Source organism: Balaenoptera physalus (assembly GCF_965194825.1).
Source record: "Balaenoptera physalus genome assembly, chromosome: 9".
In the NCBI taxonomy this organism is placed as follows: domain Eukaryota; kingdom Metazoa; phylum Chordata; class Mammalia; order Artiodactyla; family Balaenopteridae; genus Balaenoptera; species Balaenoptera physalus.
In genome coordinates, this window is record NC_138888.1 from 110,054,044 (window position 1) to 110,078,979 (window position 24,936).

Below are 24,936 nucleotides of genomic sequence, written 5' to 3' on the forward strand. Positions count from 1 at the left end.
GAGGCTCTCTGTGTCTGCAGAGTCTCGGGCAACACACTATACGTTACTTCAGGAGAGCTACATTTCCAGAGCACTCGAACAGCATCAAAACTACATTTCTAGGCAGTCCAACATGCCCTGGAAGTCTTCGACATTGCCCTCGTCAGAGCTGCCCAGAGAAAACACTCTGCTTAGAATTTATCGAGGACCTCGTACCTGAAGTCACTCTATTCAAGGAGAAATACAGCATCTTAACATGCTGTGTCGTTCACAGGGCAAGAAACGTGAGAACTTGCCTCGAGGTAAGGCCATGAAATGCTTTGCAGAAGCAGAGGCATGTAGCAGTTTCCATGTGGCCGTAGACGCATATCTTCAGCATTTTAAAGCCAGTACGCTTTTCAGGACACCCAGGTGCCACGCCTGGAAACCCTATTCCCTGCAAGAACACTGAGTACCCTCAGGCTATCCTGGCCCTTCTAAGCAAAATCCAGGCCAAGAGCTTTCAGACTCAGAGTGTGTATGTCGAGTGTAGGGTAACAAAGTGCACTCTTATTGGGACATCTTGATATAGCCAGCAATCGCCCAGGTTCACGAGCACCTTTAAGCAAGTTCCAGTAGGCCGTGGAATTCGTTCTCATTCCCTAGTTTGAGCTGTACAGAGAGAAACAGTAAGCTTCTCCTTCCATTCAGGACCTCCTACCTGAAGTCACCCTGCCTCCTGAAGAAAGACGACCTCGTTTCTATTGAAACTAAAGCACAGTTTTTCCTGTAGCACGGCAGGCTTTTGAAGAGGCACGGGCCCAGAGGCCTAGCTAGGGCTTTCCTTGGTGTGGCCGTTCACTAGATGCAGAACACCCTGCCTCGAGAAGTTGATTCAGGGAAGCAACAACTGTGTACTCTGTGTCTCATTTGACTTGTTAAAAACCACAGAGATGTATGCTGCCTGTGCCCATGGAAATGGGGGCATGATGGGAATAGCCTTGCTTTTCGTTTGGAAACCTCCGTTCTAGCTTCGGTGAAGCTCCCTGAAATTCTCTGCTGTTGACAGGCCTCTGGCCACTGTAGGCATGTGTCTGGGAAGAAAATGAGTTTTCTCTGGCTACACACGGAACTTCATTGGCCGGGGTGGGGCGCACCTTGCCATGCTCTAGAGCTAAAGGGAATCTAAACGTGAGCCCTTGGCTCGAGGTAAGGCCCTGAGTAGCCCTGCAGATAGGGAGGCATGCAACTCTTTCCATTAGCTCTTAGTCCCTCTTCTGGTTTACTTTAAATGAAGTACCTTTTTTCAGGACTCCTAGGCCCCTCGGTTGAGCATCATTTTTGTTCCAAGGTCTCTGAGTATCTCCACACCCCTGTAGGCCTGCTGAGCAACAACGAGGCACATTGGTCCTCGGAGGTCCTCTGTGTCTGCTGAGTCATGGGCAACACACTGCACTCTTTCTTGTGATATCTTGATTCACAGCACTCGCACAGGTTCAAGAGCAATGTTCAACAAGTTCCAACATGCCGTGGAAGTCGCTCTCATTCCCTAGTTTGAGCTGTACAGAGAGAAACAGTAAGCTTCTCCTTCCATTCAGGACCTCCTACCTGAAGTCACCCTGCCTCTTGAAGAAAGACGACCTTCTTTGTATTGCAACTAAAGCACAGTTTTTCCTGTAGCACGGCAGGCTTCTGAAGCGGCACGGGTCCAGAGTCCTAGCCAGGGATTTCCTTGGTGAGGCCGTTCACTAGTTGCAGAACACCGTGCCTCGAGAAGTTGATTCAGGGAAGCAACAACTGTGTACTCTGTGTCTCATTTGACTTGTTAAAAACCACAGAGATGAATGCTGCCTGTGCCCATGGAAATGGGGTCATGAGGGTACTAGCCTTGCTTTCCGTTTGGAAACCTCCATTCTTGCTTCCGTGAAGCTCCCTGAAATTTTCTGCTGTTGACAGTCCTCTGGCCACTGTAGGCATGTGTCTGGGAAAAAAATGAGTTTTCTCTGGGTACACACGGAGCTTCATTGGCCGGGGTGGGGCTCTCCTTGCCATCCTCTAGAGCTAAAGGGAATCTCAACGTGAGTCCCTGCCTCGAGGTAAGGCCCTGAGTAGCCCTGCAGAAAGGGAGGCATGCAGCTCTTTCCATGAGCTCTTAGTGGAGGTCTGTTTTATTGAAAAGAATTACCCCTTTCAGGACTCCTACGCCCTTCGGGTGAGCATCATTTTGGTTCCAAGATCACTGACTCCCTCCACACCCCTGTGGGCCTGCTGAGCAGCATTGAGTCCCATACGTCCCACGGAGGCTCTCTGTGTCTGCAGAGTCTCGGGCAACACACTATACGTTACTTCAGGAGAGCTACATTTCCAGAGCACTCGAACAGCATCAAAACTACATTTCTAGGCAGTCCAACTTGCCCTGGAAGTCTTCGACATTGCCCTCGTCAGAGCTGCCCAGAGAAAACACTCTGCTTAGAATTTATCGAGGACCTCGTACCTGAAGTCACTCTATTCAAGGAGAAATACAGCATCTTAACATGCTGTGTCGTTCACAGGGCAAGAAACGTGAGAACTTGCCTCGAGGTAAGGCCATGAAATGCTATGCAGAAGCGGAGGCGTGTGGCAGTTTCCATGTGGCCGTAGACGCATATCTTCAGCATTTTAAAGCCAGTACGCTTTTCAGGACACCCAGGTGCCTCGCCTGGAAACCCTATTCCCTGCAAGAACACTGAGTACCCTCAGGCTATCCTGGCCCTTCTAAGCAAAATCCAGGCCAAGAGCTTTCAGACTCAGAGTGTGTATGTCGAGTGTAGGGTAACAAAGTGCACTCTTATTGGGACATCTTGATATAGCCAGCAATCGCCCAGGTTCACGAGCACCTTTAAGCAAGTTCCAATAGGCCGTGGAATTCGTTCTCATTCCCTAGTTTGAGCTGTACAGAGAGAAACAGTAAGCTTCTCCTTCCATTCAGGACCTCCTACCTGAAGTCACCCTGCCTCCTGAAGAAAGACGACCTCGTTTCTATTGAAACTAAAGCACAGTTTTTCCTGTAGCACGGCAGGCTTTTGAAGAGGCACGGGCCCAGAGGCCTAGCTAGGGCTTTCCTTGGTGTGGCCCTTCACTAGATGCAGAACACCCTGCCTCGAGAAGTTGATTCAGGGAAGCAACAACTGTGTACTCTGTGTCTGATTTGACTTGTTAAAAACCACAGAGATGTATGCTGCCTGTGCCCATGGAAATGGGGGCATGATGGGACTAGCCTTGCTTTTCGTTTGGAAACCTCCATTCTAGCTTCGGTGAAGCTCCCTGAAATTCTCTGCTGTTGACAGTCCTCTGGCCACTGTAGGCATGTGTCTGGGAAGAAAATGAGTTTTCTCTGGCTACACACGGAACTTCATTGGCCGGGGTGGGACGCACCTTGCCATGCTCTAGAGCTAAAGGGAATCTAAACGTGAGCCCTTGGCTCGAGGTAAGGCCCTGAGTAGCCCTGCAGAACGGGAGGCATGCAGCTCTTTCCATTAGCTCTTAGTCGCTCTTCTGGTTTACTTTAAATGAAGTACCTTTTTTCAGGACTCCTAGGCCCCTCGGTTGAGCATCATTTTTGTTCCAAGGTCTCTGAGTATCTCCACACCCCTGTAGGCCTGCTGAGCAACAACGAGGCACATTGGTCCTCGGAGGTCCTCTGTGTCTGCTGAGTCATGGGCAACACACTGCACTCTTTCTTGTGATATCTTGATTCACAGCACTCGCACAGTTTCAAGAGCAATGTTCAACAAGTTCCAACATGCCGTGGAAGTCGCTCTCATTCCCTAGTTTGAGCTGTACAGAGAGAAACAGTAAGCTTCTCCTTCCATTCAGGACCTCCTACCTGAAGTCACCCTGCCTCTTGAAGAAAGACGACCTTCTTTGTATTGCAACTAAAGCACAGTTTTTCCTGTAGCACGGCAGGCTTTTGAAGCGGCACGGGTCCAGAGTCCTAGCCAGGGATTTCCTTGGTGAGGCCGTTCACTAGTTGCAGAACACCGTGCCTCGAGAAGTTGATTCAGGGAAGCAACAACTGTGTACTCTGTGTCTCATTTGACTTGTTAAAAACCACAGAGATGAATGCTGCCTGTGCCCATGGAAATGGGGTCATGAGGGTACTAGCCTTGCTTTCCGTTTGGAAACCTCCATTCTTGCTTCCGTGAAGCTCCCTGAAATTCTCTGCTGTTGACAGTCCTCTGGCCACTGTAGGCATGTGTCTGGGAAAAAAATGAGTTTTCTCTGGGTACACACGGAGCTTCATTGGCCGTGGTGGGGCTCTCCTTGCCATCCTCTAGAGCTAAAGGGAATCTCAACGTGAGTCCCTGCCTCGAGGTAAGGCCCTGAGTAGCCCTGCAGAAAGGGAGGCATGCAGCTCTTTCCATGAGCTCTTAGTGGAGGTCTGTTTTATTGAAAAGAATTACCCCTTTCAGGACTCCTACGCCCTTCGGGTGAGCATCATTTTGGTTCCAAGATCACTGACTCCCTCCACACCCCTGTGGGCCTGCTGAGCAGCATTGAGTCCCATACGTCCCACGGAGGCTCTCTGTGTCTGCAGAGTCTCGGGCAACACACTATACGTTACTTCAGGAGAGCTACATTTCCAGAGCACTCGAACAGCATCAAAACTACATTTCTAGGCAGTCCAACTTGCCCTGGAAGTCTTCGACATTGCCCTCGTCAGAGCTGCCCAGAGAAAACACTCTGCTTAGAATTTATCGAGGACCTCGTACCTGAAGTCACTCTATTCAAGGAGAAATACAGCATCTTAACATGCTGTGTCGTTCACAGGGCAAGAAACGTGAGAACTTGCCTCGAGGTAAGGCCATGAAATGCTATGCAGAAGCGGAGGCGTGTGGCAGTTTCCATGTGGCCGTAGACGCATATCTTCAGCATTTTAAAGCCAGTACGCTTTTCAGGACACCCAGGTGCCTCGCCTGGAAACCCTATTCCCTGCAAGAACACTGAGTACCCTCAGGCTATCCTGGCCCTTCTAAGCAAAATCCAGGCCAAGAGCTTTCAGACTCAGAGTGTGTATGTCGAGTGTAGGGTAACAAAGTGCACTCTTATTGGGACATCTTGATATAGCCAGCAATCGCCCAGGTTCACGAGCACCTTTAAGCAAGTTCCAATAGGCCGTGGAATTCGTTCTCATTCCCTAGTTTGAGCTGTACAGAGAGAAACAGTAAGCTTCTCCTTCCATTCAGGACCTCCTACCTGAAGTCACCCTGCCTCCTGAAGAAAGACGACCTCGTTTCTATTGAAACTAAAGCACAGTTTTTCCTGTAGCACGGCAGGCTTTTGAAGAGGCACGGGCCCAGAGGCCTAGCTAGGGCTTTCCTTGGTGTGGCCGTTCACTAGATGCAGAACACCCTGCCTCGAGAAGTTGATTCAGGGAAGCAACAACTGTGTACTCTGTGTCTCATTTGACTTGTTAAAAACCACAGAGATGTATGCTGCCTGTGCCCATGGAAATGGGGGCATGATGGGACTAGCCTTGCTTTTCGTTTGGAAACCTCCGTTCTAGCTTCGGTGAAGCTCCCTGAAATTCTCTGCTGTTGACAGGCCTCTGGCCACTGTAGGCATGTGTCTGGGAAGAAAATGAGTTTTCTCTGGCTACACACGGAACTTCATTGGCCGGGGTGGGGCGCACCTTGCCATGCTCTAGAGCTAAAGGGAATCTAAACGTGAGCCCTTGGCTCGAGGTAAGGCCCTGAGTAGCCCTGCAGATAGGGAGGCATGCAACTCTTTCCATTAGCTCTTAGTCCCTCTTCTGGTTTACTTTAAATGAAGTACCTTTTTTCAGGACTCCTAGGCCCCTCGGTTGAGCATCATTTTTGTTCCAAGGTCTCTGAGTATCTCCACACCCCTGTAGGCCTGCTGAGCAACAACGAGGCACATTGGTCCTCGGAGGTCCTCTGTGTCTGCTGAGTCATGGGCAACACACTGCACTCTTTCTTGTGATATCTTGATTCACAGCACTCGCACAGGTTCAAGAGCAATGTTCAACAAGTTCCAACATGCCGTGGAAGTCGCTCTCATTCCCTAGTTTGAGCTGTACAGAGAGAAACACTAAGCTTCTCCTTCCATTCAGGACCTCCTACCTGAAGTCACCCTGCCTCTTGAAGAAAGACGACCTTCTTTGTATTGCAACTAAAGCACAGTTTTTCCTGTAGCATGGCAGGCTTTTGAAGCGGCACGGGTCCAGAGTCCTAGCCAGGGATTTCCTTGGTGAGGCCGTTCACTAGTTGCAGAACACCGTGCCTCGAGAAGTTGATTCAGGGAAGCAACAACTGTGTACTCTGTGTCTCATTTGACTTGTTAAAAACCACAGAGATGAATGCTGCCTGTGCCCATGGAAATGGGGTCATGAGGGTACTAGCCTTGCTTTCCGTTTGGAAACCTCCATTCTTGCTTCCGTGAAGCTCCCTGAAATTCTCGGCTGTTGACAGTCCTCTGGCCACTGTAGGCATGTGTCTGGGAAAAAAATGAGTTTTCTCTGGGTACACACGGAGCTTCATTGGCCGGGGTGGGGCTCTCCTTGCCATCCCCTAGAGCTAAAGGGAATCTCAACGTGAGTCCCTGCCTCGAGGTAAGGCCCTGAGTAGCCCTGCAGAAAGGGAGGCATGCAGCTCTTTCCATGAGCTCTTAGTGGAGGTCTGTTTTATTGAAAAGAATTACCCCTTTCAGGACTCCTACGCCCTTCGGGTGAGCATCATTTTGGTTCCAAGATCACTGACTCCCTCCACACCCCTGTGGGCCTGCTGAGCAGCATTGAGTCCCATACGTCCCACGGAGGCTCTCTGTGTCTGCAGAGTCTCGGGCAACACACTATACGTTACTTCAGGAGAGCTACATTTCCAGAGCACTCGAACAGCATCAAAACTACATTTCTAGGCAGTCCAACATGCCCTGGAAGTCTTCGACATTGCCCTCGTCAGAGCTGCCCAGAGAAAACACTCTGCTTAGAATTTATCGAGGACCTCGTACCTGAAGTCACTCTATTCAAGGAGAAATACAGCATCTTAACATGCTGTGTCGTTCACAGGGCAAGAAACGTGAGAACTTGCCTCGAGGTAAGGCCATGAAATGCTTTGCAGAAGCAGAGGCGTGTAGCAGTTTCCATGTGGCCGTAGACGCATATCTTCAGCATTTTAAAGCCAGTACGCTTTTCAGGACACCCAGGTGCCTCGCCTGGAAACCCTATTCCCTGCAAGAACACTGAGTACCCTCAGGCTCCCCTGGCCCTTCTAAGGAAAATCCAGGCCAAGAGCTTTCAGACTCAGAGTGTGTATGTCGAGTGTAGGGTAACACAGTGCACTCTTATTGGGACATCTTGATATAGCCAGCAATCGCCCAGGTTCACGAGCACCTTTAAGCAAGTTCCAGTAGGCCGTGGAATTCGTTCTCATTCCCTAGTTTGAGCTGTACAGAGAGAAACAGTAAGCTTCTCCTTCCATTCAGGACCTCCTACCTGAAGTCACCCTGCCTCCTGAAGAAAGACGACCTCGTTTCTATTGAAACTAAAGCACAGTTTTTCCTGTAGCACGGCAGGCTTTTGAAGAGGCACGGGCCCAGAGTCCTAGCTAGGGCTTTCCTTGGTGTGGCCATTCACTAGATGCAGAACACCCTGCCTCGAGAAGTTGATTCAGGGAAGCAACAACTGTGTACTCTGTGTCTCATTTGACTTGTTAAAAACCACAGAGATGTATGCTGCCTGTGCCCATGGAAATGGGGGCATGATGGGACTAGCCTTGCTTTTCGTTTGGAAACCTCCATTCTAGCTTCGGTGAAGCTCCCTGAAATTCTCTGCTGTTGACAGGCCTCTGGCCACTGTAGGCATGTGTCTGGGAAGAAAATGAGTTTTCTCTGGCTACACACGGAACTTCATTGGCCGGGGTGGGACGCACCTTGCCATGCTCTAGAGCTAAAGGGAATCTAAACGTGAGCCCTTGGCTCGAGGTAAGGCCCTGAGTAGCCCTGCAGAACGGGAGGCATGCAGCTCTTTCCATTAGCTCTTAGTCGCTCTTCTGGTTTACTTTAAATGAAGTACCTTTTTTCAGGACTCCTAGGCCCCTCGGTTGAGCATCATTTTTGTTCCAAGGTCTCTGAGTATCTCCACACCCCTGTAGGCCTGCTGAGCAACAACGAGGCACATTGGTCCTCGGAGGTCCTCTGTGTCTGCTGAGTCATGGGCAACACACTGCACTCTTTCTTGTGATATCTTGATTCACAGCACTCGCACAGGTTCAAGAGCAATGTTCAACAAGTTCCAACATGCCGTGGAAGTCGCTCTCATTCCCTAGTTTGAGCTGTACAGAGAGAAACACTAAGCTTCTCCTTCCATTCAGGACCTCCTACCTGAAGTCACCCTGCCTCTTGAAGAAAGACGACCTTCTTTCTATTGCAACTAAAGCACAGTTTTTCCTGTAGCACGGCAGGCTTTTGAAGCGGCACGGGTCTAGAGTCCTAGCCAGGGATTTCCTTGGTGAGGCCGTTCACTAGTTGCAGAACACCGTGGCTCGAGAAGTTGATTCAGGGAAGCAACAACTGTGTACTCTGTGTCTCATTTGACTTGTTAAAAACCACAGAGATGAATGCTGCCTGTGCCCATGGAAATGGGGTCATGAGGGTACTAGCCTTGCTTTCCGTTTGGAAACCTCCATTCTTGCTTCCGTGAAGCTCCCTGAAATTCTCGGCTGTTGACAGTCCTCTGGCCACTGTAGGCATGTGTCTGGGAAAAAAATGAGTTTTCTCTGGGTACACACGGAGCTTCATTGGCCGGGGTGGGGCTCTCCTTGCCATCCTCTAGAGCTAAAGGGAATCTCAACGTGAGTCCCTGCCTCGAGGTAAGGCCCTGAGTAGCCCTGCAGAAAGGGAGGCATGCAGCTCTTTCCATGAGCTCTTAGTGGAGGTCTGTTTTATTGAAAAGAATTACCCCTTTCAGGACTCCTACGCCCTTCGGGTGAGCATCATTTTGGTTCCAAGATCACTGACTCCCTCCACACCCCGGTGGGCCTGCTGAGCAGCATTGAGTCCCATACGTCCCACGGAGGCTCTCTGTGTCTGCAGAGTCTCGGGCAACACACTATACGTTACTTCAGGAGAGCTACATTTCCAGAGCACTCGAACAGCATCAAAACTACATTTCTAGGCAGTCCACCATGCCCTGGAAGTCTTCGACATTGCCCTCGTCAGAGCTGCCCAGAGAAAACACTCTGCTTAGAATTCATCGAGGACCTCGTACCTGAAGTCACTCTATTCAAGGAGAAATACAGCATCTTAACATGCTGTGTCGTTCACAGGGCAAGAAACGTGAGAACTTGCCTCGAGGTAAGGCCATGAAATGCTTTGCAGAAGCAGAGGCGTGTAGCAGTTTCCATGTGGCCGTAGACGCATATCTTCAGCATTTTAAAGCCAGTACGCTTTTCAGGACACCCAGGTGCCTCGCCTGGAAACCCTATTCCCTGCAAGAACACTGAGTACCCTCAGGCTCCCCTGGCCCTTCTAAGGAAAATCCAGGCCAAGAGCTTTCAGACTCAGAGTGTGTATGTCGAGTGTAGGGTAACAAAGTGCACTCTTATTGGGACATCTTGATATAGCCAGCAATCGCCCAGGTTCACGAGCACCTTTAAGCAAGTTCCAATAGGCCATGGAATTCGTTCTCATTCCCTAGTTTGAGCTGTACAGAGAGAAACAGTAAGCTTCTCCTTCCATTCAGGACCTCCTACATGAAGTCACCCTGCCTCCTGAAGAAAGACGACCTCGTTTCTATTGAAACTAAAGCACAGTTTTTCCTGTAGCACGGCAGGCTTTTGAAGAGGCACGGGCCCAGAGGCCTAGCTAGGGCTTTCCTTGGTGTGGCCGTTCACTAGATGCAGAACACCCTGCCTCGAGAAGTTGATTCAGGGAAGCAACAACTGTGTACTCTGTGTCTCATTTGACTTGTTAAAAACCACAGAGATGTATGCTGCCTGTGCCCATGGAAATGGGGGCATGATGGGACTAGCCTTGCTTTTCGTTTGGAAACCTCCATTCTAGCTTCGGTGAAGCTCCCTGAAATTCTCTGCTGTTGACAGGCCTCTGGCCACTGTAGGCATGTGTCTGGGAAGAAAATGAGTTTTCTCTGGCTACACACGGAACTTCATTGGCCGGGGTGGGACGCACCTTGCCATGCTCTAGAGCTAAAGGGAATCTAAACGTGAGCCCTTGGCTCGAGGTAAGGCCCTGAGTAGCCCTGCAGAACGGGAGGCATGCAGCTCTTTCCATTAGCTCTTAGTCGCTCTTCCGGTTTACTTTAAATGAAGTACCTTTTTTCAGGACTCCTAGGCCCCTCGGTTGAGCATCATTTTTGTTCCAAGGTCTCTGAGTATCTCCACACCCCTGTAGGCCTGCTGAGCAACAAGGAGGCACATTGGTCCTCGGAGGTCCTCTGTGTCTGCTGAGTCATGGGCAACACACTGCACTCTTTCTTGTGATATCTTGATTCACAGCACTCGCACAGGTTCAAGAGCAATGTTCAACAAGTTCCAACATGCCGTGGAAGTCGCTCTCATTCCCTAGTTTGAGCTGTACAGAGAGAAACAGTAAGCTTCTCCTTCCATTCAGGACCTCCTACCTGAAGTCACCCTGCCTCTTGAAGAAAGACGACCTTCTTTCTATTGCAACTAAAGCACAGTTTTTCCTGTAGCACGGCAGGCTTTTGAAGCGGCACGGGTCCAGAGTCCTAGCCAGGGATTTCCTTGGTGAGGCCGTTCACTAGTTGCAGAACACCGTGCCTCGAGAAGTTGATTCAGGGAAGCAACAACTGTGTACTCTGTGTCTCATTTGACTTGTTAAAAACCACAGAGATGAATGCTGCCTGTGCCCATGGAAATGGGGTCATGAGGGTACTAGCCTTGCTTTCCGTTTGGAAACCTCCATTCTTGCTTCCGTGAAGCTCCCTGAAATTCTCGGCTGTTGACAGTCCTCTGGCCACTGTAGGCATGTGTCTGGGAAAAAAATGAGTTTTCTCTGGGTACACACGGAGCTTCATTGGCCGGGGTGGGGCTCTCCTTGCCATCCTCTAGAGCTAAAGGGAATCTCAACGTGAGTCCCTGCCTCGAGGTAAGGCCCTGAGTAGCCCTGCAGAAAGGGAGGCATGCAGCTCTTTCCATGAGCTCTTAGTGGAGGTCTGTTTTATTGAAAAGAATTACCCCTTTCAGGACTCCTACGCCCTTCGGGTGAGCATCATTTTGGTTCCAAGATCACTGACTCCCTCCACACCCCGGTGGGCCTGCTGAGCAGCATTGAGTCCCATACGTCCCACGGAGGCTCTCTGTGTCTGCAGAGTCTCGGGCAACACACTATACGTTACTTCAGGAGAGCTACATTTCCAGAGCACTCGAACAGCATCAAAACTACATTTCTAGGCAGTCCACCATGCCCTGGAAGTCTTCGACATTGCCCTCCTCAGAGCTGCCCAGAGAAAACACTCTGCTTAGAATTTATCGAGGACCTCGTACCTGAAGTCACTCTATTCAAGGAGAAATACAGCATCTTAACATGCTGTGTCGTTCACAGGGCACGAAACGTGAGAACTTGCCTCGAGGTAAGGCCATGAAATGCTATGCAGGAGCGGAGGCGTGTAGCAGTTTCCATGTGGCCGTAGACGCATATCTTCAGCATTTTAAAGCCAGTACGCTTTTCAGGACACCCAGGTGCCTCGCCTGGAAACCCTATTCCCTGCAAGAACACTGAGTACCCTCAGGCTCCCCTGGCCCTTCTAAGCAATATCCAGGCCAGGAGCTTTCAGACTCAGTGTGTGTTTGTCGAGTGTAGGGTAACACAGTGCACTCTTATTGGGACATCTTGATATAGCCAGCTATCGCCCAGGTTCACGAGCACCTTTAAGCAAGTTCCAATAGGCCGTGGAATTCGTTCTCATTCCCTAGTTTGATCTGTACAAAGAGAAACAGTAAGCTTCTCCTTCCATTCAGGACCTCCTACCTGAAGTCACGCTGCGTCCTGAAGAAAGACGACCTCGTTTCTATTGAAACTAAAGCACAGTTTTTCCTGTAGCACGGCAGGCTTTTGAAGAGGCACGGGCCCAGAGGCCTAGCTAGGGCTTTCCTTGGTGTGGCCGTTCACTAGATGCAGAACACACTGCCTCGAGAAGTTGATTCAGGGAAGCAACAACTGTGTACTCTGTGTCTCATTTGACTTGTTAAAAACCACAGAGATGTATGCTGCCTGTGCCCATGGAAATGGGGGCATGATGGGACTAGCCTTGCTTTTCGTTTGGAAACCTCCGTTCTAGCTTCGGTGAAGCTCCCTGAAATTCTCTGCTGTTGACAGGCCTCTGGCCACTGTAGGCATGTGTCTGGGAAGAAAATGAGTTTTCTCTGGCTACACACGGAACTTCATTGGCCGGGGTGGGGCGCACCTTGCCATGCTCTAGAGCTAAAGGGAATCTAAACGTGAGCCCTTGGCTCGAGGTAAGGCCCTGAGTAGCCCTGCAGATAGGGAGGCATGCAACTCTTTCCATTAGCTCTTAGTCCCTCTTCTGGTTTACTTTAAATGAAGTACCTTTTTTCAGGACTCCTAGGCCCCTCGGTTGAGCATCATTTTTGTTCCAAGGTCTCTGAGTATCTCCACACCCCTGTAGGCCTGCTGAGCAACAACGAGGCACATTGGTCCTCGGAGGTCCTCTGTGTCTGCTGAGTCATGGGCAACACACTGCACTCTTTCTTGTGATATCTTGATTCACAGCACTCGCACAGGTTCAAGAGCAATGTTCAACAAGTTCCAACATGCCGTGGAAGTCGCTCTCATTCCCTAGTTTGAGCTGTACAGAGAGAAACAGTAAGCTTCTCCTTCCATTCAGGACCTCCTACCTGAAGCCACCCTGCCTCTTGAAGAAAGACGACCTTCTTTGTATTGCAACTAAAGCACAGTTTTTCCTGTAGCACGGCAGGCTTTTGAAGCGGCACGGGTCCAGAGTCCTAGCCAGGGATTTCCTTGGTGAGGCCGTTCACTAGTTGCAGAACACCGTGCCTCGAGAAGTTGATTCAGGGAAGCAACAACTGTGTACTCTGTGTCTCATTTGACTTGTTAAAAACCACAGAGATGAATGCTGCCTGTGCCCATGGAAATGGGGTCATGAGGGTACTAGCCTTGCTTTCCGTTTGGAAACCTCCATTCTTGCTTCCGTGAAGCTCCCTGAAATTCTCGGCTGTTGACAGTCCTCTGGCCACTGTAGGCATGTGTCTGGGAAAAAAATGAGTTTTCTCTGGGTACACACGGAGCTTCATTGGCCGGGGTGGGGCTCTCCTTGCCATCCTCTAGAGCTAAAGGGAATCTCAACGTGAGTCCCTGCCTCGAGGTAAGGCCCTGAGTAGCCCTGCAGAAAGGGAGGCATGCAGCTCTTTCCATGAGCTCTTAGTGGAGGTCTGTTTTATTGAAAAGAATTACCCCTTTCAGGACTCCTACGCCCTTCGGGTGAGCATCATTTTGGTTCCAAGATCACTGACTCCCTCCACACCCCTGTGGGCCTGCTGAGCAGCATTGAGTCCCATACGTCCCACGGAGGCTCTCTGTGTCTGCAGAGTCTCGGGCAACACACTATACGTTACTTCAGGAGAGCTACATTTCCAGAGCACTCGAACAGCATCAAAACTACATTTCTAGGCAGTCCAACATGCCCTGGAAGTCTTCGACATTGCCCTCGTCAGAGCTGCCCAGAGAAAACACTCTGCTTAGAATTTATCGAGGACCTCGTACCTGAAGTCACTCTATTCAAGGAGAAATACAGCATCTTAACATGCTGTGTCGTTCACAGGGCAAGAAACGTGAGAACTTGCCTCGAGGTAAGGCCATGAAATGCTTTGCAGAAGCAGAGGCGTGTAGCAGTTTCCATGTGGCCGTAGACGCATATCTTCAGCATTTTAAAGCCAGTACGCTTTTCAGGACACCCAGGTGCCTCGCCTGGAAACCCTATTCCCTGCAAGAACACTGAGTACCCTCAGGCTCCCCTGGCCCTTCTAAGGAAAATCCAGGCCAAGAGCTTTCAGACTCAGAGTGTGTATGTCGAGTGTAGGGTAACAAAGTGCACTCTTATTGGGACATCTTGATATAGCCAGCAATCGCCCAGGTTCACGAGCACCTTTAAGCAAGTTCCAGTAGGCCGTGGAATTCGTTCTCATTCCCTAGTTTGAGCTGTACAGAGAGAAACAGTAAGCTTCTCCTTCCATTCAGGACCTCCTACCTGAAGTCACCCTGCCTCCTGAAGAAAGACGACCTCGTTTCTATTGAAACTAAAGCACAGTTTTTCCTGTAGCACGGCAGGCTTTTGAAGAGGCACGGGCCCAGAGTCCTAGCTAGGGCTTTCCTTGGTGTGGCCATTCACTAGATGCAGAACACCCTGCCTCGAGAAGTTGATTCAGGGAAGCAACAACTGTGTACTCTGTGTCTCATTTGACTTGTTAAAAACCACAGAGATGTATGCTGCCTGTGCCCATGGAAATGGGGGCATGATGGGACTAGCCTTGCTTTTCGTTTGGAAACCTCCATTCTAGCTTCGGTGAAGCTCCCTGAAATTCTCTGCTGTTGACAGGCCTCTGGCCACTGTAGGCATGTGTCTGGGAAGAAAATGAGTTTTCTCTGGCTACACACGGAACTTCATTGGCCGGGGTGGGACGCACCTTGCCATGCTCTAGAGCTAAAGGGAATCTAAACGTGAGCCCTTGGCTCGAGGTAAGGCCCTGAGTAGCCCTGCAGAACGGGAGGCATGCAGCTCTTTCCATTAGCTCTTAGTCGCTCTTCTGGTTTACTTTAAATGAAGTACCTTTTTTCAGGACTCCTAGGCCCCTCGGTTGAGCATCATTTTTGTTCCAAGGTCTCTGAGTATCTCCACACCCCTGTAGGCCTGCTGAGCAACAAGGAGGCACATTGGTCCTCGGAGGTCCTCTGTGTCTGCTGAGTCATGGGCAACACACTGCACTCTTTCTTGTGATATCTTGATTCACAGCACTCGCACAGGTTCAAGAGCAATGTTCAACAAGTTCCAACATGCCGTGGAAGTCGCTCTCATTCCCTAGTTTGAGCTGTACAGAGAGAAACACTAAGCTTCTCCTTCCATTCAGGACCTCCTACCTGAAGTCACCCTGCCTCTTGAAGAAAGACGACCTTCTTTCTATTGCAACTAAAGCACAGTTTTTCCTGTAGCACGGCAGGCTTTTGAAGCGGCACGGGTCCAGAGTCCTAGCCAGGGATTTCCTTGGTGAGGCCGTTCACTAGTTGCAGAACACCGTGCCTCGAGAAGTTGATTCAGGGAAGCAACAACTGTGTACTCTGTGTCTCATTTGACTTGTTAAAAACCACAGAGATGAATGCTGCCTGTGCCCATGGAAATGGGGTCATGAGGGTACTAGCCTTGCTTTCCGTTTGGAAACCTCCATTCTTGCTTCCGTGAAGCTCCCTGAAATTCTCGGCTGTTGACAGTCCTCTGGCCACTGTAGGCATGTGTCTGGGAAAAAAATGAGTTTTCTCTGGGTACACACGGAGCTTCATTGGCCGGGGTGGGGCTCTCCTTGCCATCCTCTAGAGCTAAAGGGAATCTCAACGTGAGTCCCTGCCTCGAGGTAAGGCCCTGAGTAGCCCTGCAGAAAGGGAGGCATGCAGCTCTTTCCATGAGCTCTTAGTGGAGGTCTGTTTTATTGAAAAGAATTACCCCTTTCAGGACTCCTACGCCCTTCGGGTGAGCATCATTTTGGTTCCAAGATCACTGACTCCCTCCACACCCCTGTGGGCCTGCTGAGCAGCATTGAGTCCCATACGTCCCACGGAGGCTCTCTGTGTCTGCAGAGTCTCGGGCAACACACTATACGTTACTTCAGGAGAGCTACATTTCCAGAGCACTCGAACAGCATCAAAACTACATTTCTAGGCAGTCCAACATGCCCTGGAAGTCTTCGACATTGCCCTCGTCAGAGCTGCCCAGAGAAAACACTCTGCTTAGAATTTATCGAGGACCTCGTACCTGAAGTCACTCTATTCAAGGAGAAATACAGCATCTTAACATGCTGTGTCGTTCACAGGGCAAGAAACGTGAGAACTTGCCTCGAGGTAAGGCCATGAAATGCTTTGCAGAAGCAGAGGCGTGTAGCAGTTTCCATGTGGCCGTAGACGCATATCTTCAGCATTTTAAAGCCAGTACGCTTTTCAGGACACCCAGGTGCCTCGCCTGGAAACCCTATTCCCTGCAAGAACACTGAGTACCCTCAGGCTCCCCTGGCCCTTCTAAGGAAAATCCAGGCCAAGAGCTTTCAGACTCAGAGTGTGTATGTCGAGTGTAGGGTAACAAAGTGCACTCTTATTGGGACATCTTGATATAGCCAGCAATCGCCCAGGTTCACGAGCACCTTTAAGCAAGTTCCAGTAGGCCGTGGAATTCGTTCTCATTCCCTAGTTTGAGCTGTACAGAGAGAAACAGTAAGCTTCTCCTTCCATTCAGGACCTCCTACCTGAAGTCACCCTGCCTCCTGAAGAAAGACGACCTCGTTTCTATTGAAACTAAAGCACAGTTTTTCCTGTAGCACGGCAGGCTTTTGAAGAGGCACGGGCCCAGAGTCCTAGCTAGGGCTTTCCTTGGTGTGGCCATTCACTAGATGCAGAACACCCTGCCTCGAGAAGTTGATTCAGGGAAGCAACAACTGTGTACTCTGTGTCTCATTTGACTTGTTAAAAACCACAGAGATGTATGCTGCCTGTGCCCATGGAAATGGGGGCATGATGGGACTAGCCTTGCTTTTCGTTTGGAAACCTCCATTCTAGCTTCGGTGAAGCTCCCTGAAATTCTCTGCTGTTGACAGGCCTCTGGCCACTGTAGGCATGTGTCTGGGAAGAAAATGAGTTTTCTCTGGCTACACACGGAACTTCATTGGCCGGGGTGGGACGCACCTTGCCATGCTCTAGAGCTAAAGGGAATCTAAACGTGAGCCCTTGGCTCGAGGTAAGGCCCTGAGTAGCCCTGCAGAACGGGAGGCATGCAGCTCTTTCCATTAGCTCTTAGTCGCTCTTCTGGTTTACTTTAAATGAAGTACCTTTTTTCAGGACTCCTAGGCCCCTCGGTTGAGCATCATTTTTGTTCCAAGGTCTCTGAGTATCTCCACACCCCTGTAGGCCTGCTGAGCAACAACGAGGCACATTGGTCCTCGGAGGTCCTCTGTGTCTGCTGAGTCATGGGCAACACACTGCACTCTTTCTTGTGATATCTTGATTCACAGCACTCGCACAGGTTCAAGAGCAATGTTCAACAAGTTCCAACATGCCGTGGAAGTCGCTCTCATTCCCTAGTTTGAGCTGTACAGAGAGAAACACTAAGCTTCTCCTTCCATTCAGGACCTCCTACCTGAAGTCACCCTGCCTCTTGAAGAAAGACGACCTTCTTTGTATTGCAACTAAAGCACAGTTTTTCCTGTAGCACGGCAGGCTTTTGAAGCGGCACGGGTCCAGAGTCCTAGCCAGGGATTTCCTTGGTGAGGCCGTTCACTAGTTGCAGAACACCGTGCCTCGAGAAGTTGATTCAGGGAAGCAACAACTGTGTACTCTGTGTCTCATTTGACTTGTTAAAAACCACAGAGATGAATGCTGCCTGTGCCCATGGAAATGGGGTCATGAGGGTACTAGCCTTGCTTTCCGTTTGGAAACCTCCATTCTTGCTTCCGTGAAGCTCCCTGAAATTCTCGGCTGTTGACAGTCCTCTGGCCACTGTAGGCATGTGTCTGGGAAAAAAATGAGTTTTCTCTGGGTACACACGGAGCTTCATTGGCCGGGGTGGGGCTCTCCTTGCCATCCTCTAGAGCTAAAGGGAATCTCAACGTGAGTCCCTGCCTCGAGGTAAGGCCCTGAGTAGCCCTGCAGAAAGGGAGGCATGCAGCTCTTTCCATGAGCTCTTAGTGGAGGTCTGTTTTATTGAAAAGAATTACCCCTTTCAGGACTCCTACGCCCTTCGGGTGAGCATCATTTTGGTTCCAAGATCACTGACTCCCTCCACACCCCTGTGGGCCTGCTGAGCAGCATTGAGTCCCATACGTCCCACGGAGGCTCTCTGTGTCTGCAGAGTCTCGGGCAACACACTATACGTTACTTCAGGAGAGCTACATTTCCAGAGCACTCGAACAGCATCAAAACTACATTTCTAGGCAGTCCAACATGCCCTGGAAGTCTTCGACATTGCCCTCGTCAGAGCTGCCCAGAGAAAACACTCTGCTTAGAATTTATCGAGGACCTCGTACCTGAAGTCACTCTATTCAAGGAGAAATACAGCATCTTAACATGCTGTGTCGTTCACAGGGCAAGAAACGTGAGAACTTGCCTCGAGGTAAGGCCATGAAATGCTTTGCAGAAGCAGAGGCGTGTAGCAGTTTCCATGTGGCCGTAGACGCATATCTTCAGCATTTTAAAGCCAGTACGCTTTTCAGGACACCCAGGTGCCTCGCCTGGAAACCCTATTCCCTGCAAGAACACTGAGTACCCTCAGGCTCCCCTGGCCCTTCTAAGGAAAATCCAGGCCAAGAGCTTTCAGACTCAGAGTGTGTATGTCGAGTGTAGGGTAACAAAGTGCACTCTTATTGGGACATCTTGATATAGCCAGCAATCGCCCAGGTTCACGAGCACCTTTAAGCAAGTTCCAGTAGGCCGTGGAATTCGTTCTCATTCCCTAGTTTGAGCTGTACAGAGAGAAACAGTAAGCTTCTCCTTCCATTCAGGACCTCCTACCTGAAGTCACCCTGCCTCCTGAAGAAAGACGACCTCGTTTCTATTGAAACTAAAGCACAGTTTTTCCTGTAGCACGGCAGGCTTTTGAAGAGGCACGGGCCCAGAGTCCTAGCTAGGGCTTTCCTTGGTGTGGCCATTCACTAGATGCAGAACACCCTGCCTCGAGAAGTTGATTCAGGGAAGCAACAACTGTGTACTCTGTGTCTCATTTGACTTGTTAAAAACCACAGAGATGTATGCTGCCTGTGCCCATGGAAATGGGGGCATGATGGGACTAGCCTTGCTTTTCGTTTGGAAACCTCCATTCTAGCTTCGGTGAAGCTCCCTGAAATTCTCTGCTGTTGACAGGCCTCTGGCCACTGTAGGCATGTGTCTGGGAAGAAAATGAGTTTTCTCTGGCTACACACGGAACTTCATTGGCCGGGGTGGGACGCACCTTGCCATGCTCTAGAGCTAAAGGGAATCTAAACGTGAGCCCTTGGCTCGAGGTAAGGCCCTGAGTAGCCCTGCAGAACGGGAGGCATGCAGCTCTTTCCATTAGCTCTTAGTCGCTCTTCTGGTTTACTTTAAATGAAGTACCTTTTTTCAGGACTCCTAGGCCCCTCGGTTGAGCATCATTTTTGTTCCAAGGTCTCTGAGTATCTCCACACCCCTGTAGGCCTGCTGAGCAACAACGAGGCACATTGGTCCTCGGAGGTCCTCTGTGTCTGCTGAGTCATGGGCAACACACTGCACTCTTTCTTGTGATATCTTGATTCACAGCACTCGCACAGGTTCAAGAGCAATGTTCAACAAGTTCCAACATGCCGTGGAAGTCGCTCTCATTCCCTAGTTTGAGCTGTACAGAGAGAAACACTAAGCTTCTCCTTCCATTCAGGACCTCCTACCTGAAGTCACCCTGCCTCTTGAAGAAAGACGACCTTCTTTCTATTGCAACTAAAGCACAGTTTTTCCTGTAGCACGGCAGGCTTTTGAAGCGGCACGGGTCTAGAGTCCTAGCCAGGGATTTCCTTGGTGAGGCCGTTCACTAGTTGCAGAACACCGTGCCTCGAGAAGTTGATTCAGGGAAGCAACAACTGTGTACTCTGTGTCTCATTTGACTTGTTAAAAACCACAGAGATGAATGCTGCCTGTGCCCATGGAAATGGGGTCATGAGGGTACTAGCCTTGCTTTCCGTTTGGAAACCTCCATTCTTGCTTCCGTGAAGCTCCCTGAAATTCTCGGCTGTTGACAGTCCTCTGGCCACTGTAGGCATGTGTCTGGGAAAAAAATGAGTTTTCTCTGGGTACACACGGAGCTTCATTGGCCGGGGTGGGGCTCTCCTTGCCATCCTCTAGAGCTAAAGGGAATCTCAACGTGAGTCCCTGCCTCGAGGTAAGGCCCTGAGTAGCCCTGCAGAAAGGGAGGCATGCAGCTCTTTCCATGAGCTCTTAGTGGAGGTCTGTTTTATTGAAAAGAATTACCCCTTTCAGGACTCCTACGCCCTTCGGGTGAGCATCATTTTGGTTCCAAGATCACTGACTCCCTCCACACCCCGGTGGGCCTGCTGAGCAGCATTGAGTCCCATACGTCCCACGGAGGCTCTCTGTGTCTGCAGAGTCTCGGGCAACACACTATACGTTACTTCAGGAGAGCTACATTTCCAGAGCACTCGAACAGCATCAAAACTACATTTCTAGGCAGTCCACCATGCCCTGGAAGTCTTCGACATTGCCCTCGTCAGAGCTGCCCAGAGAAAACACTCTGCTTAGAATTCATCGAGGACCTCGTACCTGAAGTCACTCTATTCAAGGAGAAATACAGCATCTTAACATGCTGTGTCGTTCACAGGGCAAGAAACGTGAGAACTTGCCTCGAGGTAAGGCCATGAAATGCTTTGCAGAAGCAGAGGCGTGTAGCAGTTTCCATGTGGCCGTAGACGCATATCTTCAGCATTTTAAAGCCAGTACGCTTTTCAGGACACCCAGGTGCCTCGCCTGGAAACCCTATTCCCTGCAAGAACACTGAGTACCCTCAGGCTCCCCTGGCCCTTCTAAGGAAAATCCAGGCCAAGAGCTTTCAGACTCAGAGTGTGTATGTCGAGTGTAGGGTAACAAAGTGCACTCTTATTGGGACATCTTGATATAGCCAGCAATCGCCCAGGTTCACGAGCACCTTTAAGCAAGTTCCAATAGGCCATGGAATTCGTTCTCATTCCCTAGTTTGAGCTGTACAGAGAGAAACAGTAAGCTTCTCCTTCCATTCAGGACCTCCTACCTGAAGTCACCCTGCCTCCTGAAGAAAGACGACCTCGTTTCTATTGAAACTAAAGCACAGTTTTTCCTGTAGCACGGCAGGCTTTTGAAGAGGCACGGGCCCAGAGGCCTAGCTAGGGCTTTCCTTGGTGTGGCCGTTCACTAGATGCAGAACACCCTGCCTCGAGAAGTTGATTCAGGGAAGCAACAACTGTGTACTCTGTGTCTCATTTGACTTGTTAAAAACCACAGAGATGTATGCTGCCTGTGCCCATGGAAATGGGGGCATGATGGGACTAGCCTTGCTTTTCGTTTGGAAACCTCCATTCTAGCTTCGGTGAAGCTCCCTGAAATTCTCTGCTGTTGACAGGCCTCTGGCCACTGTAGGCATGTGTCTGGGAAGAAAATGAGTTTTCTCTGGCTACACACGGAACTTCATTGGCCGGGGTGGGACGCACCTTGCCATGCTCTAGAGCTAAAGGGAATCTAAACGTGAGCCCTTGGCTCGAGGTAAGGCCCTGAGTAGCCCTGCAGAACGGGAGGCATGCAGCTCTTTCCATTAGCTCTTAGTCGCTCTTCTGGTTTACTTTAAATGAAGTACCTTTTTTCAGGACTCCTAGGCCCCTCGGTTGAGCATCATTTTTGTTCCAAGGTCTCTGAGTATCTCCACACCCCTGTAGGCCTGCTGAGCAACAAGGAGGCACATTGGTCCTCGGAGGTCCTCTGTGTCTGCTGAGTCATGGGCAACACACTGCACTCTTTCTTGTGATATCTTGATTCACAGCACTCGCACAGGTTCAAGAGCAATGTTCAACAAGTTCCAACATGCCGTGGAAGTCGCTCTCATTCCCTAGTTTGAGCTGTACAGAGAGAAACACTAAGCTTCTCCTTCCATTCAGGACCTCCTACCTGAAGTCACCCTGCCTCTTGAAGAAAGACGACCTTCTTTCTATTGCAACTAAAGCACAGTTTTTCCTGTAGCACGGCAGGCTTTTGAAGCGGCACGGGTCCAGAGTCCTAGCCAGGGATTTCCTTGGTGAGGCCGTTCACTAGTTGCAGAACACCGTGCCTCGAGAAGTTGATTCAGGGAAGCAACAACTGTGTACTCTGTGTCTCATTTGACTTGTTAAAAACCACAGAGATGAATGCTGCCTGTGCCCATGGAAATGGGGTCATGAGGGTACTAGCCTTGCTTTCCGTTTGGAAACCTCCATTCTTGCTTCCGTGAAGCTCCCTGAAATTCTCGGCTGTTGACAGTCCTCTGGCCACTGTAGGCATGTGTCTGGGAAAAAAATGAGTTTTCTCTGGGTACACACGGAGCTTCATTGGCCGGGGTGGGGCTCTCCTTGCCATCCTCTAGAGCTAAAGGGAATCTCAACGTGAGTCCCTGCCTCGAGGTAAGGCCCTGAGTAGCCCTGCAGAAAGGGAGGCATGCAGCTCTTTCCATGAGCTCTTAGTGGAGGTCTGTTTTATTGAAAAGAATTACCCCTTTCAGGACTCCTACGCCCTTCGGGTGAGCATCATTTTGGTTCCAAGATCACTGACTCCCTCCACACCCCGGTGGGCCTGCTGAGCAGCATTGAGTCCCATACGTCCCACGGAGGCTCTCTGTGTCTGCAGAGTCTCGGGCAACACACTATACGTTACTTCAGGAGAGCTACATTTCCAGAGCACTCGAACAGCATCAGAACTACATTTCTAGGCAGTCCACCATGCCCTGGAAGTCTTCGACATTGCCCTCGTCAGAGCTGCCCAGAGAAAACACTCTGCTTAGAATTTATCGAGGACCTCGTACCTGAAGTCACTCTATTCAAGGAGAAATACAGCATCTTAACATGCTGTGTCGTTCACAGGGCAAGAAACGTGAGAACTTGCCTCGAGGTAAGGCCATGAAATGCTTTGCAGAAGCAGAGGCGTGTAGCAGTTTCCATGTGGCCGTAGACGCATATCTTCAGCATTTTAAAGCCAGTACGCTTTTCAGGACACCCAGGTGCCTCGCCTGGAAACCCTATTCCCTGCAAGAACACTGAGTACCCTCAGGCTCCCCTGGCCCTTCTAAGGAAAATCCAGGCCAAGAGCTTTCAGACTCAGAGTGTGTATGTCGAGTGTAGGGTAACAAAGTGCACTCTTATTGGGACATCTTGATATAGCCAGCAATCGCCCAGGTTCACGAGCACCTTTAAGCAAGTTCCAGTAGGCCGTGGAATTCGTTCTCATTCCCTAGTTTGAGCTGTACAGAGAGAAACAGTAAGCTTCTCCTTCCATTCAGGACCTCCTACCTGAAGTCACCCTGCCTCCTGAAGAAAGACGACCTCGTTTCTATTGAAACTAAAGCACAGTTTTTCCTGTAGCACGGCAGGCTTTTGAAGAGGCACGGGCCCAGAGGCCTAGCTAGGGCTTTCCTTGGTGTGGCCGTTCACTAGATGCAGAACACCCTGCCTCGAGAAGTTGATTCAGGGAAGCAACAACTGTGTACTCTGTGTCTCATTTGACTTGTTAAAAACCACAGAGATGTATGCTGCCTGTGCCCATGGAAATGGGGGCATGATGGGACTAGCCTTGCTTTTCGTTTGGAAACCTCCGTTCTAGCTTCGGTGAAGCTCCCTGAAATTCTCTGCTGTTGACAGGCCTCTGGCCACTGTAGGCATGTGTCTGGGAAGAAAATGAGTTTTCTCTGGCTACACACGGAACTTCATTGGCCGGGGTGGGGCGCACCTTGCCATGCTCTAGAGCTAAAGGGAATCTAAACGTGAGCCCTTGGCTCGAGGTAAGGCCCTGAGTAGCCCTGCAGATAGGGAGGCATGCAACTCTTTCCATTAGCTCTTAGTCCCTCTTCTGGTTTACTTTAAATGAAGTACCTTTTTTCAGGACTCCTAGGCCCCTCGGTTGAGCATCATTTTTGTTCCAAGGTCTCTGAGTATCTCCACACCCCTGTAGGCCTGCTGAGCAACAACGAGGCACATTGGTCCTCGGAGGTCCTCTGTGTCTGCTGAGTCATGGGCAACACACTGCACTCTTTCTTGTGATATCTTGATTCACAGCACTCGCACAGGTTCAAGAGCAATGTTCAACAAGTTCCAACATGCCGTGGAAGTCGCTCTCATTCCCTAGTTTGAGCTGTACAGAGAGAAACAGTAAGCTTCTCCTTCCATTCAGGACCTCCTACCTGAAGTCACCCTGCCTCTTGAAGAAAGACGACCTTCTTTGTATTGCAACTAAAGCACAGTTTTTCCTGTAGCACGGCAGGCTTTTGAAGCGGCACGGGTCCAGAGTCCTAGCCAGGGATTTCCTTGGTGAGGCCGTTCACTAGTTGCAGAACACCGTGCCTCGAGAAGTTGATTCAGGGAAGCAACAACTGTGTACTCTGTGTCTCATTTGACTTGTTAAAAACCACAGAGATGAATGCTGCCTGTGCCCATGGAAATGGGGTCATGAGGGTACTAGCCTTGCTTTCCGTTTGGAAACCTCCATTCTTGCTTCCGTGAAGCTCCCTGAAATTCTCTGCTGTTGACAGTCCTCTGGCCACTGTAGGCATGTGTCTGGGAAAAAAATGAGTTTTCTCTGGGTACACACGGAGCTTCATTGGCCGGGGTGGGGCTCTCCTTGCCATCCTCTAGAGCTAAAGGGAATCTCAACGTGAGTCCCTGCCTCGAGGTAAGGCCCTGAGTAGCCCTGCAGAAAGGGAGGCATGCAGCTCTTTCCATGAGCTCTTAGTGGAGGTCTGTTTTATTGAAAAGAATTACCCCTTTCAGGACTCCTACGCCCTTCGGGTGAGCATCATTTTGGTTCCAAGATCACTGACTCCCTCCACACCCCTGTGGGCCTGCTGAGCAGCATTGAGTCCCATACGTCCCACGGAGGCTCTCTGTGTCTGCAGAGTCTCGGGCAACACACTATACGTTACTTCAGGAGAGCTACATTTCCAGAGCACTCGAACAGCATCAGAACTACATTTCTAGGCAGTCC